The sequence below is a fragment of the Passer montanus genome, unplaced genomic scaffold, assembly GCF_014805655.1.
Source record: "Passer montanus isolate IOZ18808 unplaced genomic scaffold, ASM1480565v1 scaffold20, whole genome shotgun sequence".
In the NCBI taxonomy this organism is placed as follows: domain Eukaryota; kingdom Metazoa; phylum Chordata; class Aves; order Passeriformes; family Passeridae; genus Passer; species Passer montanus.
The window spans coordinates 2961085-2976297 of record NW_024366592.1 but is presented as its reverse complement, the minus strand read 5'-3'; the positions used below and the strand labels follow the sequence as shown (position 1 = coordinate 2976297).

The window sequence follows — 15213 nt, the reverse complement described above, 5'->3', positions numbered from 1 at the left end:
TTCAGGAAGATGAGAATCTCAGCAGAACTTGGTTCAGAACATTTAGGGGAGAAGTTCAACCAGATCAAACACTGAGTTCTGTACATATACAAGGAAGGCTTTACCTGACATGGTTGTTTCTAACAGTAAGGAAATGGCATTGATGATGCTGAAAGTCCTTTCTACTTCCTGTGGTTTACTTTCCTCTGTTCAATCTCCTTTTCAAGTTTTGCTGCACAGAAAAAATACTAAAAAAAAATCAGCTGAGGGTAAGCAAGTATCTCTGGATGGCAAAACATTGAAACAGATTTCCTAAAGTAATTGTGGAATCTCTATATTTTGAGGATTTAAAATTAAGTTGGGGGTATCTTTAATTCAAGACAGTTTAGGAATTGATGATCTGTCTTGAGACAGGCAAATGGAATAGACCACAGGGCCCCTCTCAGCCCAATTTTCCATGATTCTGTAATCTCCAAAGTAAATCTCCAGCTGCTAAACTATAGTAAAAGTGAGAGTTTAACACAAGAATAGTAGAGTCTAAATGAAGTCTTTTGAACTAGGACTCGGATAAAAACCTCAGGTGAAAAACTAGCCAGCATTAACAATAACTGTTTCAAATCCTGGTCTGGCCCATATGCCAAAGATGGTACTAACTCATATCTCTATTTTAATTGAACATCTTAATGAAAGAAACCCAACATTTTAAAAATTGAAGCAAAGGATTACAGGGAAGAAAAATAGGACTGACCTTGTGAAAACAGCTAACACAGCACAAAGAGTTTCCTCCTGCAGCATATTCACACTGAATTTTGTTAAGTACCAGTTCAGTGACTCAGGTTTGGAAACACCAAATTCCTTGTGTAACTTGTCTTTGTTGTGTACAAGGATTTGGCTGCAGCCTTCATTCCCTGCTCTCCCTTTTCTCACATGACCACTGGAACTGATGTGGACCAGCACTGGGGAGCACATCTGCTTCTCTTCAGGTTGCACACCAGTACAGAAGATGAACTTGCCTGGAATATTTTCTGAAGTGGGAGTTTCCAGCATGGAGAAAGTAGTTACCTTGATCTTCTGCTTGGCTAAACCTTGTGGCCAAACTACATTTGCAGATGGCAGCTGTCCCCAGGAACACCAGCTGGGAAAGTCCAAAAGCATTTCTTTGTCACCTGGGAGAGCATCATTACCTATGCCCACTAACCAACCAAGTCCCCCCAAAAAAGAAATGAGATGCTAAGTGTTATTAGTGTATCCCAGATGGGAAATGGCAAGATGAAATGCTCATCTCTGCTGCAGACAGATTTGTCTGTCATTTCCTGAGCAGTAAAACACAAACCAGCCTTTGTTTAAGCTGCTTTGTCTCATTTTGAATTTGTGCCCAAACATCACTCTTTTCTGTGAGAAGAATACCCTAAAATAAAAGAGCTGTTAGCTTTATGACTGACAACAAGAAAGGAGGAAACTTGGTTAGCTGAAGGTGTTGTGTTCTAATGACAAGCCCCAGGAGAATGTGGCAGAACAGAACTGAGCACAGAATTGAAGCTGGCAAGATTCAATCTGTTTTCTCCTTTTTTTGGGTGCTTAACCCAGTCGTGGATGCTGCAGCTTAACCTTCAACTGCAGCAAGACAAGCAGGAGCTGAGTTGTGACTCTGAAGCAGCCACCACAGAGCTCTCCCTTCCACAGCCACTTCCTAAAGGCACCTTGGAATGAAGGGTCTGCAGCAGCAGCAACAGAGGGATGAGGATTTCTCCATCTGAGGTGGAACAAGCTGCTGTTTGTTCAACCAGGAAGGGTTGGAAAGGGAGCTAGGACAGATCCCTGAGGTATTGGGAGCTGCTAAGCACTACCTTCTCACAGAAGCCACCACAAGGATGTGCCCATGTGGAACAGCTTTAGGGGAAGCCCAATCTGCAGAGTTCCTGCTGCTGCTGCCCATGGTGTGGCATGCATGATTACAGACACACTGATTTAATTGGAAATGGGTTGGGAAATCATCAAGATTATTCAAGATCATCAGGTCCAGCAGTTAAGGCCCACTAAATACAATGCACACCAGTGCTACTGTGAATTATCTGCACAGCAACAGAAAACAGAAAAGGTGGCAGCCTGACTGAAAATGGTTTTTTTTACTGTATCCCTTTTGGATTTCTTCATTTCCATTCTGTGAGATGTCCTCCTGACTTGCTACTCTTGATACCAGAGGTGAAAAAAGCAAACACAATCAGTTGCACAGATGAGAGGCAGGTTCACACACGTGCCTGTCTACAAAGAACCAGCATGGATAACTCAGCCCTGCCCCTGGTTCCTGTGGTGGGAGCAAGGCTTTACTTATTGAAAGGCCAGCTGTAGGAATAAGGAGCCAAGTCCAAGTCAGGGCTTGTCTCCTAACACTTACAGAAAATATGTGAAGGGAGCAGGAAGACAAGGGCTTTCCTAACTAAACATACTGTTACTTCTGAGATTGGTTGCTCTGGTCAGCAAGTCCCTTTGAAACTTGTCCTTTTAGCCTGGCCATCCTCTGAGCAGTTTTGGTTTGCTTGGTCTCCTGGGAGGCTGTAGAAAAGAGGGATACACCAGCTGGAGCAGCTGCTGCTGTGGCACAGTCAGAGCATGCCAGGCTGGGACAAGGCTTCTGAGAACCCTGTGGGTTTGTGGGACACTTCTTTGGAGCAGAGGGTCAGTTACCCCATTTTTTTGCAGGATTAATCTAAGCACTGCATCAGACACAGATCATCCATGTCTGCAGCTTTGTCAGGAGGGTGTGCTAACAGTGAGCTCGAGAGATTTGGGATGATTAGGGCTGCTGATAAAGAAAACATCCACTACATGCCCTGCATCTCCTTACAGAGTATTAATATGCTGCTCTGAAACAAAGCTCTCAAATGGACCTCAGTGCTTGTTTTGGCTGATGCTCATAAACTGATTCAAGACTAGTTACTTCAAAGACACAGACAGTAACACAGACATTAAAAGTAATGCTGTTGAGCCAAGGCCTTTTGCTGCTTTGTTTTTCTAATTTTATGAATTCTCCAGCCAGTCTGCTGAGCTATTTTCCAATTCCTGCATGGTGAAAGCTGCTGCTGCTGCTTCAGGCTTTTTCCAGAGAAAACTACTAAAGGGAATGAGGTGCTGTGCTGCCTGTGGTGCTCACAGCTACCACTGTTCCAGCTTCTTAAGGAAGAAATCCCCACAAGAACCAGTCCAGGAAGGGCCAGCTGCTCTGCAAAACCTGCCTGGGGTTTATCTTTTCAAGTTAAAGACTGTGACTTAAAATTCCTATTCATATGAAGCCTCACCATCTGTCAATGTACATGCTAATGTGAGGATGGATATTCCTCCAGGAATTTCAGATCTTTCCAGCTCCCTGGAATGGGCTGTTTTCCTGATGAGCCACATCTACTTTTTATTTCAGGAAACACTTCATCTGACCTCTTATCAGCTAGGGCAGGACCACTAATCCAAGAGCTATGAATTTTCTCCTGCTGTGCCTGTCATCTCAAACTAGGGAAGACACATCCATGGAACTACTGCTATGCATAAAGTAAAGCACATGATCATATATTTTGTCAAATCTGTGCCTGCGTGTGGAAAGGGAATCTTGGAGATTTCCTCTGTGGAATTATGACTATCAGAGAGACTGCAGATCACAAGTCTATTCCATTTACCAGACACTGTCAGCACCTTTCTTCCCTGGGTGTTTATGGATGTTACTTGTAAAGCAGCCTGTGGCAAACGCCATCTGTCCTGCCTCAGAGAGTTACTTCAGTCCCTCGTTTATCACTGCTGCTTTACTCTGCATTCTTGCCATTCTTACATGAAATTTTTGTGCAGCACAGTTCGGACGTCAGTGGGCTGTTTCAAACAAGCTTCACACTCAGCACAAGGCACACAGTCCCATGTGATGCCAGGAAGAGCTGTGACCCTCTGTGCTGTGGAAGTCACAAGTGCCACCCATGGTTATTTCTCAGCCTCCATGTACTGATGGATCTACGTGTCCTCAGTGTTTCTCTCTCTCCCCTGATGCATTTGCACTTCTTTATTCCTCTTTAAGCTCCTCTCAGTCAGCGTTTATCATGCATTTGATGTACAGATATTTCTTCTAAAACCTGCAAAATGACTCATCTGTTTTTGTTCCCTTTTTGCCAGTACATTTCTCATGCTTTTATGCCTATAAACAGATCTTTGAGCAGTCTCTCCTAAAGTCACACTGGCTGCTTCATACTACTCACATTCTTCTTTCTCACCAAAACTCTAATCTGTTATTCCTTGGTCAGGATAGAGGCTTCAACATTTTCACAAACAGCTGAAATCTATATCCATAGAAACAATGCTGGCTAATTTTGGAAATGCAATGCTTTTTGTACTTCTTCATTCTGGTACATGTAGAAATACCTGTATAGCTTAGGATGCTGCCCTGGCATCATTCAACACGGTGTTTTATTTCTCCAGCTTATACAGAGAAAGGGAAGTAAAGACTTTCTGCACTGATAAAAAACATCAGGAAAACTGGTTACAACTGAGTGGTCTTTTGCTCAGAGCTGAACAACACTTCAACTCCATCCAACAGAAATCATGTTTAGTTAAAAATCACATGCTCTGGGATGCAGTATGGTGGCATAAATTAGGGTTTAAGCTGTGTAAATGAGCCCGTGGTGCAGGCAGCTGCCCCCCCTCCATGGACTGTGGCCACATGATGCTGTGACCAAATGTAGTGGTTATTGAGTGGCTCTTACTTTGCAGATTTCCTTTGCTGGTTTTGGCAGGTCCTTAACCTTGGTAGCCACCTCATTGTTTCCTCAGCTTCAATATTATCTTTTTGTTGAGTAGCTCTTACTTTTCAGACTTCCTTTGCTGGTTTTGACAGGTCCTTAACCTTGGTAGCCACCTCATTGTTTCCTCAGCTTCACTATTATCTTTTCTGTTTTGGAGGGGCAGTATTTGATGATTGAGTCTTGTACCCCCTGCAAGAGGAAGGTCAGTCTCCAACCACCACCCTGGCTTTGGGTGAAAGAAATGCTTTAAAAGGCAAAAGAAAGCTCAAGAAAGCTGATTATGTGTCAAAACCTGTGGGTGGGGAATAACGTACATCATTTAACAAAAAGGAAGAGTGAGCTCTGCTTGATGGTGGGTAAGAAGTAGTGAGCATGGAGAGAACTAGGAATGATCAGGTAAGGCAGTTTGTTAGCTGAAGAAAAGGAAAGAACAAAACCAACAGGAAGGATCAGGACTGAGAGGAAAATAGAAAAAAAACCAAGTCCAGAGAGGAAGAAAAGCCATACAGATAATGAAGAGTGGGAAAAGATAAAATATCCTTAAAGGCAGAAAGAAAAAAAAAAATTTAAGACCTTGAAATAGTAAAGTATTAATAAAATGGAGGAAGATATGATTGGACAAAAAGTGATGCAAGGAAAACAAAAACAGAAACAGGACTGAAAGAAAAGTAAACACAGGAAGAGATTTTTAGAAAATTAAAAACTGAATTAAAACCCATACCTTTTAAGCTAATGAGCATCTTTTTGTGCTTCTAAAGTTCCCTGGCAGGCATCCTAGTTCTCCATGTTCAAACACACTAGAATCTCAGCCACAGAGGGTCCCTGTGTACTGTCTCATCAGAATAAGTTGCAGTAGAAATTGGGTACAGTATGTTTCCCTGCTTCTGTGGGTTAAACTCAGCCCTGTTTCAAAACGCATCATCAGGTTACCTCAGAAAGGCTTTCCTTTGTCACCCCAGATTTTGTTGTGGTGAAGTCTGAATGTCCTGTATGTTTCTCTGGATTTTCTCTACCACCAGAGTAGTTCAGCTGGAATTAATCTCCGCTGCTCCAGTGAGCCCAGCAGCTGCCATGCACCCAGAAACCCCTGAAGTCTTTGTCATGCCCAGATAAAGACACCAGTGACTGCATTTTGTGTGAAGTCAGCCTGAGGCTCTTGAGGAATTGCTGAATCAGCCTTGAGGGTTTTGGAAATAAACTAGAAAAAGGAAAAAAAATTCTTCTCCCTTCATTAATCACTCCACTGCTTTCTCTTTACTGTGATTACCTGTCTGCCAGGATTGCCATGCATTTTGCACAGTAAACACATCATGCACAGACTTGAGCATATTGTCTTTCATGTCCATAGGTCTGGAAGGAAGAAGGAGCCTCTTTTCTGACCCTTTCTGAAAAAGTAAATACTAAAGTACTGTATGTCAGAGCAGCATGTTTAGGTGACTTTGGTGGGAAGAAATACTTTGAATAATTATTCTGGATGTGGATGACCAGGTCATCCCAGTTCTTTCTACACACTCAGTGGGTTGCACAGTCAGATGGTAGACTTGCTCCTGGAAGCTGCTTGCTTGACAGAATTTCTATCTGCCCATATGTCCAGGAAAAGGAAGGAAAAGAGAGGCTAAGAAAGAAAGTGAGCCTCTTGCAGCCCAGCCCATTCTCTCAGCAGTTCAGCACTGGGGCTTTCTCACAGACCATGGAGGACCCCACTAGCCAAGGGCCAAAGCCTGGATTTGTTGTTCCAGGCACTAATAGAAACTACTCAGGAGAGTGCTGCCAACATGTTACAAGGCAGTGAAATTTGAAGAAAGAGGAGCTGCATGCTGGTGCTTTAGACTGCTGGCCCATCAAGTAGAGCATTGAACAATAAATCTTCCAGTTAATACAGAGAAAGGAAATTTGCAACAGAATGCTCAGGGATGAGGTTGATTTAGCAGCAGTTTCTACAAATGAGGATTTAGCTAGCAGATAGCTGCCTTCTCTATCATGTGAAAGCACAGGGAATCCTCTTTGATGGCTTCTAGATTTCACTGAGCTCCTCACCAGTTCCTGAGTGTGTGTGGGAGGGCAAATCTGGCCCTTCCAAACACTTTAAAGGAGAAGAAAGTAGTGCCAGACTAAAGTTGTTCTATTGTGCATATGCTTATATTCTGAGATGGCATAGGCGTGACTGAGCCTAAACGAGTCAGGCAGTGTGAAAAACACTTGGTAGGTGAATATAACAGAATAAACAAGATGGATGATGAAAAATGAAACTTTCACCCTAAATCCTAGCTCATAACTCTACTTGAATCTGGGTCAGGAAGCATCAAAGCCTTCCTTGTCAGCACTGGTTGACATCCTGTATAAAGTGGCTCTTCCCCGTTTTATTGCAGAAAATAAATATATCTGGCACAAAGGCATGAGCAGAGTGCACCTTATTTGGTTTCTTTGTTGCTGCCCCTAAGAAAGAGGCCAACAACAAAATAGTGCCCAGAAAAAACTTCCCTCTTCAGGAAAAGAACTTGTCCTTTCATATTGTGGTGGAAACAGTTGGTGAGGGACCAAAAGGCTGTTTGATCTCCTGCTCCCCTTGTTAGATCTGTTGTTTAAATGCAGGATGTTCTCCTTCCTGGAGGACAAGGCCACCAATTTTCTGCAAATACATCCTCCAATTACTATAGAGAATGTGTGAAATCTAACAATGATCAGCCAGAGCTTTCTGAAGGATCAGTGGAGAATTCAGTAGGCAGAAAAGGCTGTCAAAGGAGCTGTGTAAGAGCTTCAGTGATAGAGGACCTTTTGCTTCACAGCAAACATACCCAGAGAATTTGCATATTGCTGCAACATTATGACAGATGTATTTTCAGTCTGGCACTTGGGGGTTTTAATGTCGTTATAAATGATCCAAAATAATTATATGACTGCACAATGCAACAGTGTGGGAAGCACTGCATTAGCTATTGCACTTAATTATTTAATACAGAAAATTATCCACATGATGTTAAAAGCCCAGTGGGATGGTGAACCAGGGCCTCACTTACAGCAGCATCAACAGCCTGGAAAGGGAACAGTGCCAGGGAAAAGCAACAGACAAAAAATCCCAGCCCTCTATCACTTCCTGTGAGGTTGTTTTAAAGGGTCCAAAGCTCTCAGAAATGTGAATCTTCATGTAGGAATGGTAGCAGATAACAGGCTGCGATACTGCACCTGTTAAGAACCATTTGTCATGCTAGAAAGTGATATTTCCACTGGAAAATGGTCACCTGGCTGACATCTTAGAGAGGTTATCTCTCTTTTCTCATGCATATGCCTTTTGGAGACCTTGGAAACTTCAGTTTTCTTGGTTTCTGCTTCCCCAGGAGTCAAATGAGAGTAATCATCCTCTTTTGGCAAGTTATGATTGATAGATTACATAAAAATAAGTATTATTTTACTACCTACTCTAATCCGTATAAAATTAAGCCTTTTATGAAAATGAAGACCTTAAAAGAGACTGTGTAAAAACCTACAGCTCATACCTACTGTGCTGTTTCTGGAACATTGTGCCTTTCTGCCACTCAGCAGCCAGGTCAGAGCAGTCCACAGCCTCCTCCCATACTTCACACAGAGAGAGGGAAGCTGTTCCAAGTCCAGCCCCACACTCAGAATGCTCCTTCACCCCCTGCTTGCCCCTGTCTCATCTTCCCACATCTTGCAGTGGCTCTTCACTCAGAGATATGGCACTTCTGTTCTTGTAGCCTGAGTTTTCCTTCTCTTGAACCATTCTTGCCTGGGCTGGGATGTCAGTCCTACTTTAGGAGACAGACTGTCTTAAACAATAAAAACCATCCCATAGCTCTTTTCATAGGACTGCTGCATATTGCTGGGTTGGTTTATTGCCTTCAGGAGTTATTATTGACCCTCATCAAGACATGCTGCTTCTAGACCTTCCAAAGTCTTTGAGCACTTGCAGCTTCTTCCAGATGGAATTTGACAGCAAAGTTCTCACGGAATACCCCTTGTGATAAAAGATCTGTTCACCCATCACATTCATTTTTCAGTCTTTCTGGTAAAAACTGGTGCTGATTTTGTTTCTCTTTGCTGAGGACAAGTCTGGTTTCTGGCTGCAGGGCAATAATTGTTAACTGACTGCTGTGAGCTTACTGCCCATGAGAAAAAGGGCCTGACTCCTCATGGGCTATTGCTGTGTCACAATATACCTGTGGGAAGGTCAGCAATGTTCGTCTTATTTTCTAGGTGGACAGTAAAATTTATAAGAGAGCTTGCCGCTATTCTGCCACCATTTTCATGCATTTATATCAAGGAGGCCTTAGTCATTATTGTTCAGAGGCATTACTCACCCTTCCTTCAAAGGCACTTAAGAGCAATCCAGGCCAAAAATTACATCAGGATAGGCTAGTTGAATCATCTAGTTTCAGCATGTTTTACTGGTATGGTTTCCTCAGGCCTTCTCAGCATATTGCCTAGAAATATTCTCTTTGCTATGTCTAAGAGATGCTTTCATAATAAATGCTTCCATCTTGCCTTTTTCTTGCTTCTTTCCCAGTCTTTTGAGGACCTGGGACCAGAAATTGCACTTCAAGCCTCCCCCATGGCTGAGAGCCTGTGTATTTCAACCACTTTACAGTAAATGAAAGAGAGAGAGATTTAAGATGACTGTGCCACCAAGTGCCAGCACCTTCAGCACCTGACAGGGGCCTGCAAGAAGGCTGGAGAGGGGTTTTTTGCAAGGACACAGAGTGATAGGACAAGGGGGAATGGCCTCAAACTGAAAGATGGCTGAGTTAGAGTAGAAAATAGTTCTTTACTGTGAGAGTGGTGAGGCCCTGGCACAGGATACCAAGAGAATTGTGGGTGCCACATCTCTGGAAGGGTTCAAGGCCGGGCAGGATTGGGCTTTGAGCAACCTGGGATAGTGGAATGTGTCCCTGACCACAGCAGGGACTGGAACTGGATGATCTTTAAGGTCCCTTCCAGCCCAAACCATCCCATGAGTCCATGGAGATGGGCATGGAAGAGTCACAGGGCTCTTTAGAAAATACAGTTCTGGTGAAATGAACTGGATTGCAAAATCTGGAAATGGAAATGGAAATCTCTATCATTCACAGATATGATACAACCTTTTCTAGTCATATCTTCCAGACATTATCAATTACCATTAGGTGTGAAGAGCATAAAAAAGAGATTCTGTATTTCCAGCCTCCATAAATGTTAATAGCTTTGTCAAATAGCAGCTTGGGGACTTTGGTTCAGGCAGTGGGGTTTTTGGGTTTCTTCCTGTGATGATGATATTTGTTCCTCAGAAGCACAGGTGAGACCTGTAATTTGCTTTAGCACCTACAGGATCTCAAACAATAATCAGAAGGTGTCAAAGTGGCCAGTAACGAGGTACCTCAGTTTTCTACCAGTGACCTAGAAATAAACATCTGGGGTCTTTTTCCAGATCACAGAGCCATTCACATCCTCCAACTCTTTTGTTTCTGTCAAGAAGAGTGTTCAGCATGTCCAAGCAGGCCCTCAGACCTCTGGGGACACCTGTCTGCTTTCACAGGTGCCCTCATTGTGAGAGCATGAAACAAGTGAGGAAGGATAAAGAAAAACATCAACATTTTTGAGTGTCCATCTTGGGCTATATAAGTTGGTCTTTTTTCTCACAGAATAAGCAAAGTGTCATCAGGCTCCTTCAGAACTCACCAGAATAGTCTGGAGTGATGAAATGCTCCTCTTTTCTTTGCCTGTCTGTGGAAAGATTTGAAGGAGTAGAAGGGAGCCTTGTTTAATTCCCTGCAGCAGTGACTCATTACAGTGACTGGTAGGTGAACTGCAGGGACTCTGTCTCAGAATTAATCCATCAGTGGATGAGAGTTGATAGATAGTATGCAAATAGATGCTGTTTTCCTGCAGCCTGTCAGGAACTCCAAGCAGCTGCATCCTCCACTCGATTCCTTCTCTATTACATTCTGCTAATTTCCCTGATTGCTGTTATGGCTAAATGGTATCTCAGCACAACAGAATTTGCATCTGACACACATCTCTGTTCCGTGTCAGGAGCTATTGTAGCTTTGTAAGATTGTTCAGGACACACGTGAATCCCCCAAATCTGCTGGGAGAGCATGTGCCAAAAGCTATGGAACTGTGTAAATGTCCTTTGACTCAATACTGTCCCTTTTGCAAAAGTACTTTCAGGGAAAGCCTCTTTTAATGAAGTCTGAGAACTGACTCTCACAGCTCTAAAAGGCCTGCAGCATTTTCAAAAACGAGTCCTTGTATTAACTAAATATCAGCCAGACTAGCAGTTCATCTCATTTTGCAAATCCCCAGCAAAGTCTGCTTTGCCCTTTGCAATCAGCAGGAAATTTTCTCTAAGAAATCCCACTGAGTATCAGGGTATCAGCCCCTTTCTCTCCTTCCTATTTACTCTCTTCAGCTGATTTAGACTTGCTTCTTTTTGTTGTTTTAGCATGCAGGATTATTTCAGAAGTGCTAGCAAGGTCATCCTGCAGTTTGCCCTCATTTTAAGGTGTGCAGTTATCTCTGTGTCTTAGTTTCTCCCCCTCAGTGCTTCATTCCTGTATTCATAAATACAAACCTGCATGCCTGCATGCATGCCCTTCCTTTTTTTTGCTACAACACTGCAGCATCACCTTCCACTGGGAACCATCCCACCCCCATTCAGATCCCACCCAGTGAATAGCCTTGACCTTGCTGGGCTCTTTATCTTTCAAGACTTTTTTCTCAGAAGGGTTTGTTAAATTTTGCCAGCCACCTCAGAAGAGGCAGAAATGAAAACCTGTGACAAAGCAGATTAAAAAATTGCACCTATGCTGACACATGAGTGACCCTGCAGGTCCCACAGGGCTGGATGCTCAAAACTCATGAGCACCCTTCCCTTGAGGACTTCTGTGCTCCTGTGGGGATGCACAGCACTCCAGCTATCACATATCCTTGTTATGGGCTCCAGGTGACTCTGAGCTTCAGATACACTCCCTTGGGCAATTTTCTCTGTTGTTGTTACTGAGGCTTCTTACATGTCCTATTTAGGAACTCATATTCACAAAGAGTAGAAGAAATGGTGTCCAGAGATGTCAATGCCTCCGTTAGCACCTAAATAAAGCCTAGTTTCTTTAACAGCTAATCTGAGCAACTAGGAAACCTAAAAGTGATTGGCATACTCATTTTGAAATGTCTGCTCCTCTCACACAAATGAGATTCCATTCCAGTCAGCTACTGCATATTTATGCTCAGCCTTTCATAAACTTATTGATCATGTGGTGATACACTATCATTTGCTACCTTTGGGGGGGAAAAAAATGGGAAAAAAATGTGCTCTATTGGTGGGGCTATTTCATGCTTCCTGAATATTCAATCCAATCCTCCTGGTCTCTCTCTGTCCTCTTTTCTCCCCAAAAGCTTCATGGATCTCCAAAGACATCCCACAAGAGAGGGTGACTACCATTCCCCAGTAAACCCCTGAGGATGCCATTATGTGGCATGCAATAATAGCTAAATCAGGGTCAAGCCTCTCCCTTTACGGGTAAAATATGGTATTACACTCTAAATTCCTGTACTGCAAAAACAAACAGTGCCATCAATTCATTTCCAGTCAGACCTCCACCCTCTTGGGAAAAGTATGCAGAACTTTCTGGTGGGAAAAATATTTTGGAAATACAACCTCTTTATTAGAGTGAAAGCTCTTCCCTCATTCAGTTTGTCTTTCATGAGCCACGCTGGTACACTCCAGTGGGGAATGTGGCTTGAAGAGGTGTCCTGAGGTCACAAGAGGCAAATCCTGAAGGGGTGTAGCTCACTCTCATTACACACTCATAACTCGTGACCAGGTTATGAGGTCTGATCCAAAGCCAAGTCCCACGGGGCCATTTGTAGGTAAATGTCTCTAAGGAGGGTGGGTGGCTTTCCAGGCAAGGATTCCATCACCTGGCACCCCAATGAAGCGTCTGTGCTCTCTGTTTCCTTCCTCTTACTGTGAATAATATCTTCCTGTTTTTCACCCTTCTGTTTGAAACACAGAGGGAGCAGGTGAGGAGGAAAGGAAGGTTTTAAAACCCATGTGTTTCATTTATCCAACACTGGCATTTTGGATGTGGGGTTGAGTAAAACTTCATTCATACCCATAGTTCCTCTCTGTCACTCATCTAAGAGACACAGGAGGAAGAGAAGAGCTCTCTGTGGTCACCACACAATAACAGACTGGGATAATGCTCTTTCTGAGATCCCAGAGCAGACCAGCCCATGACTTTCAAGCAATGATCTTGCTGCTGAGACTCAGTAGAGCATCCCAGGAGAAAGAACTTGCAGTGTAAATTTGGAGTAATGCTGTTGAAGTCAGCAGAGTGACTCCAGATACGCTGTGGTGTCTCAGAGGTCCAAAGCAGCTATTTTTGATGGCAATGAAAAAGGGACCTTTTCTTTCCAGGCCTGAATCTCTCCTGAGATGTGCCAGCTCTGTCAGTGCAGTGTCATTGCTTCCAGTGAGGTTCTGTTACTATTACTGCAAGCAATAAATCTCTGACTGGCTTTGGTGGTCATCTGAGGACAGGATTTGATGCCACTTGTCACCTGGGTTCTGTATCAACAGCAAATGCTGTTTTACCAGAGCAATGATTATTGGGCTCTATGTAAGAAGCTGCTCAGAAAAAAGAAATTGTAAATTTGGTTACACCAAAAACATTCTTTGCAGTATGATGCCAATCATAGTAAAAATACCAAATGTCTGGTTTGAAAATCATTAAAAGTCATCATCTAAACAACACATTTTGGATCTTTACCCTTGCAGCTGCCCAAAATCAAACTCTTGGGGTTTTTTGAAGTTGTTTGGATTCCTGCTGAAATTCTTATTAATTCCTAAACTATGTAATTTGAGAGGAAATAGAAGAGAACCATGCTATTGAACACTTGTATTCATTTGGCATGTGGGCAGTGCCATTGCCTTCTGCAGGACTGTGCCCATGGACAGGGGCAGGAGGATTGGGTCTGTTGTCTTCTACTCTCTGCTTTGTGCACTGTCTGCCAAGGTCGCATCAGGCTGCAAAGGCACCTTGTGTAACTCTGTATGAGCCGTGTCTATCCTTTATTTATTCAAAATGCGTTTGCCTCTACAATTTAATCTGCTGTTCTCTCCCTCCCCTTCCTCTTGGTGAAGTCTAATTACAGTTTTATTCCAGGTCCATCTGGTTGTTAATGATGCTGGACATCACCGCTGAATTCATTCTAATATTTGTTGTGTATTTCTAGGCTGGACGCTGAATAATAATATTCTCTGAATTTGCTTTTGCTCCTGTTTGCTTCCTCCCTGTTGTAGCTAATTGTGTAGTTATGTGTAGCCATGGAATGGTTGCTCTTTCCAGTGTAGCTCTGCTAAGAGAGTTGCCTATTTCAGGCTGCAGAATAAAGGTGTTTTATTCTGGTTTTGAGGAGATTTCAAAGTCCCCTCTACCAGCTCCCTTCACTGGCATGGAACCAGCTGGGCAGTGGCTTTTTCTGCTTCGTATTTTCTTTTTTTTTTCCCTTACCCAAAGTGTGATGTTGTTCATAAATGTGAGTCTCAAAGTCTCATGGAGGCAGTGTTTCAGCAGATAGAAAGACATTTTTTGCCAGTGCCTGTTCCACGTGATGGTTGAACCCACAGTAATCTGAGGTTCCCAAGCCTGACTCTGTACAGTGCCAGTACTGGGATAATTTTTTTTTTCTTTCTTTTTTTTTTTTCCTTTTCTCCTTTTTGCCTTCTGCACTGCTGCCTGGGAACACAGGCTCACACTTTACCCATGACCTGACTCTTGGACTAAGAATAGCAGTCACAGTGCAGCTCGGGTTCAGTCTCACAGGAGACAAGCTGCAGCTGGGAAACAGGGAGGTCAGGTTAGCCCATGCTCACAAAACCAAGCACATGAAAGGAGCATGGAGGATTTTGTATGCTTGCCTCCTTTGAAGACTGCAGAACAAGGGCAAGAGATTGGCACAGGTGCTCAGTGAGCCAGGACGAATTTTCTTTGCTCGTGACATTGACTTGTAGAGGAACTTTACATGCAGAGGTTCATCTCCTAGGCTGAACAGGACCTTCTCCAAAAGGGTCCTGTGTCCTTGCAGCCTATCCACCAAAAAATTATGCAGGATAAGCAGTGCTGATTAGTGTTTCCTGAGCTCTGCTTAGGACAGTGAGTGGTTTGGGGTGGCCCCTGAAGTGACCAGCCGTCGCTTATCCTAGACGGCCAAGGTGACAGCACTGCTGTGGCACAGTCCTGAGCAGGAGTCAGCAACAGGTCTGGCTCTGGGCAATGTTTGGGGCGGCCCCTGAAGTGACCAGCCGTCGCTTGTCCTGGACAGCCAAGGAGGAGTCAGCAACAGGTCTGGCTCTGGGCAATGCTAAAGCCAGCTTTGCTCCTGTTCCCCTTCCTGCTGGAACAAGCACAGCTCCACTTTGGGTGCAGGTGTGCTTTCAGAGTAACAGAGATACCAGTCCTGCTCTGTA

The 15213-nt window shown here is 43.6% G+C and overlaps 1 protein-coding gene across 10 annotated transcripts in view; it reads left to right on the top strand.

The window, feature by feature from the left end:
• Window positions 1-15213, top strand: part of CACNA1C (calcium voltage-gated channel subunit alpha1 C) — a 452768-nt gene that overhangs the window by 382307 nt on the left and 55248 nt on the right. The gene's annotated exons all lie outside the window — the stretch shown is intronic.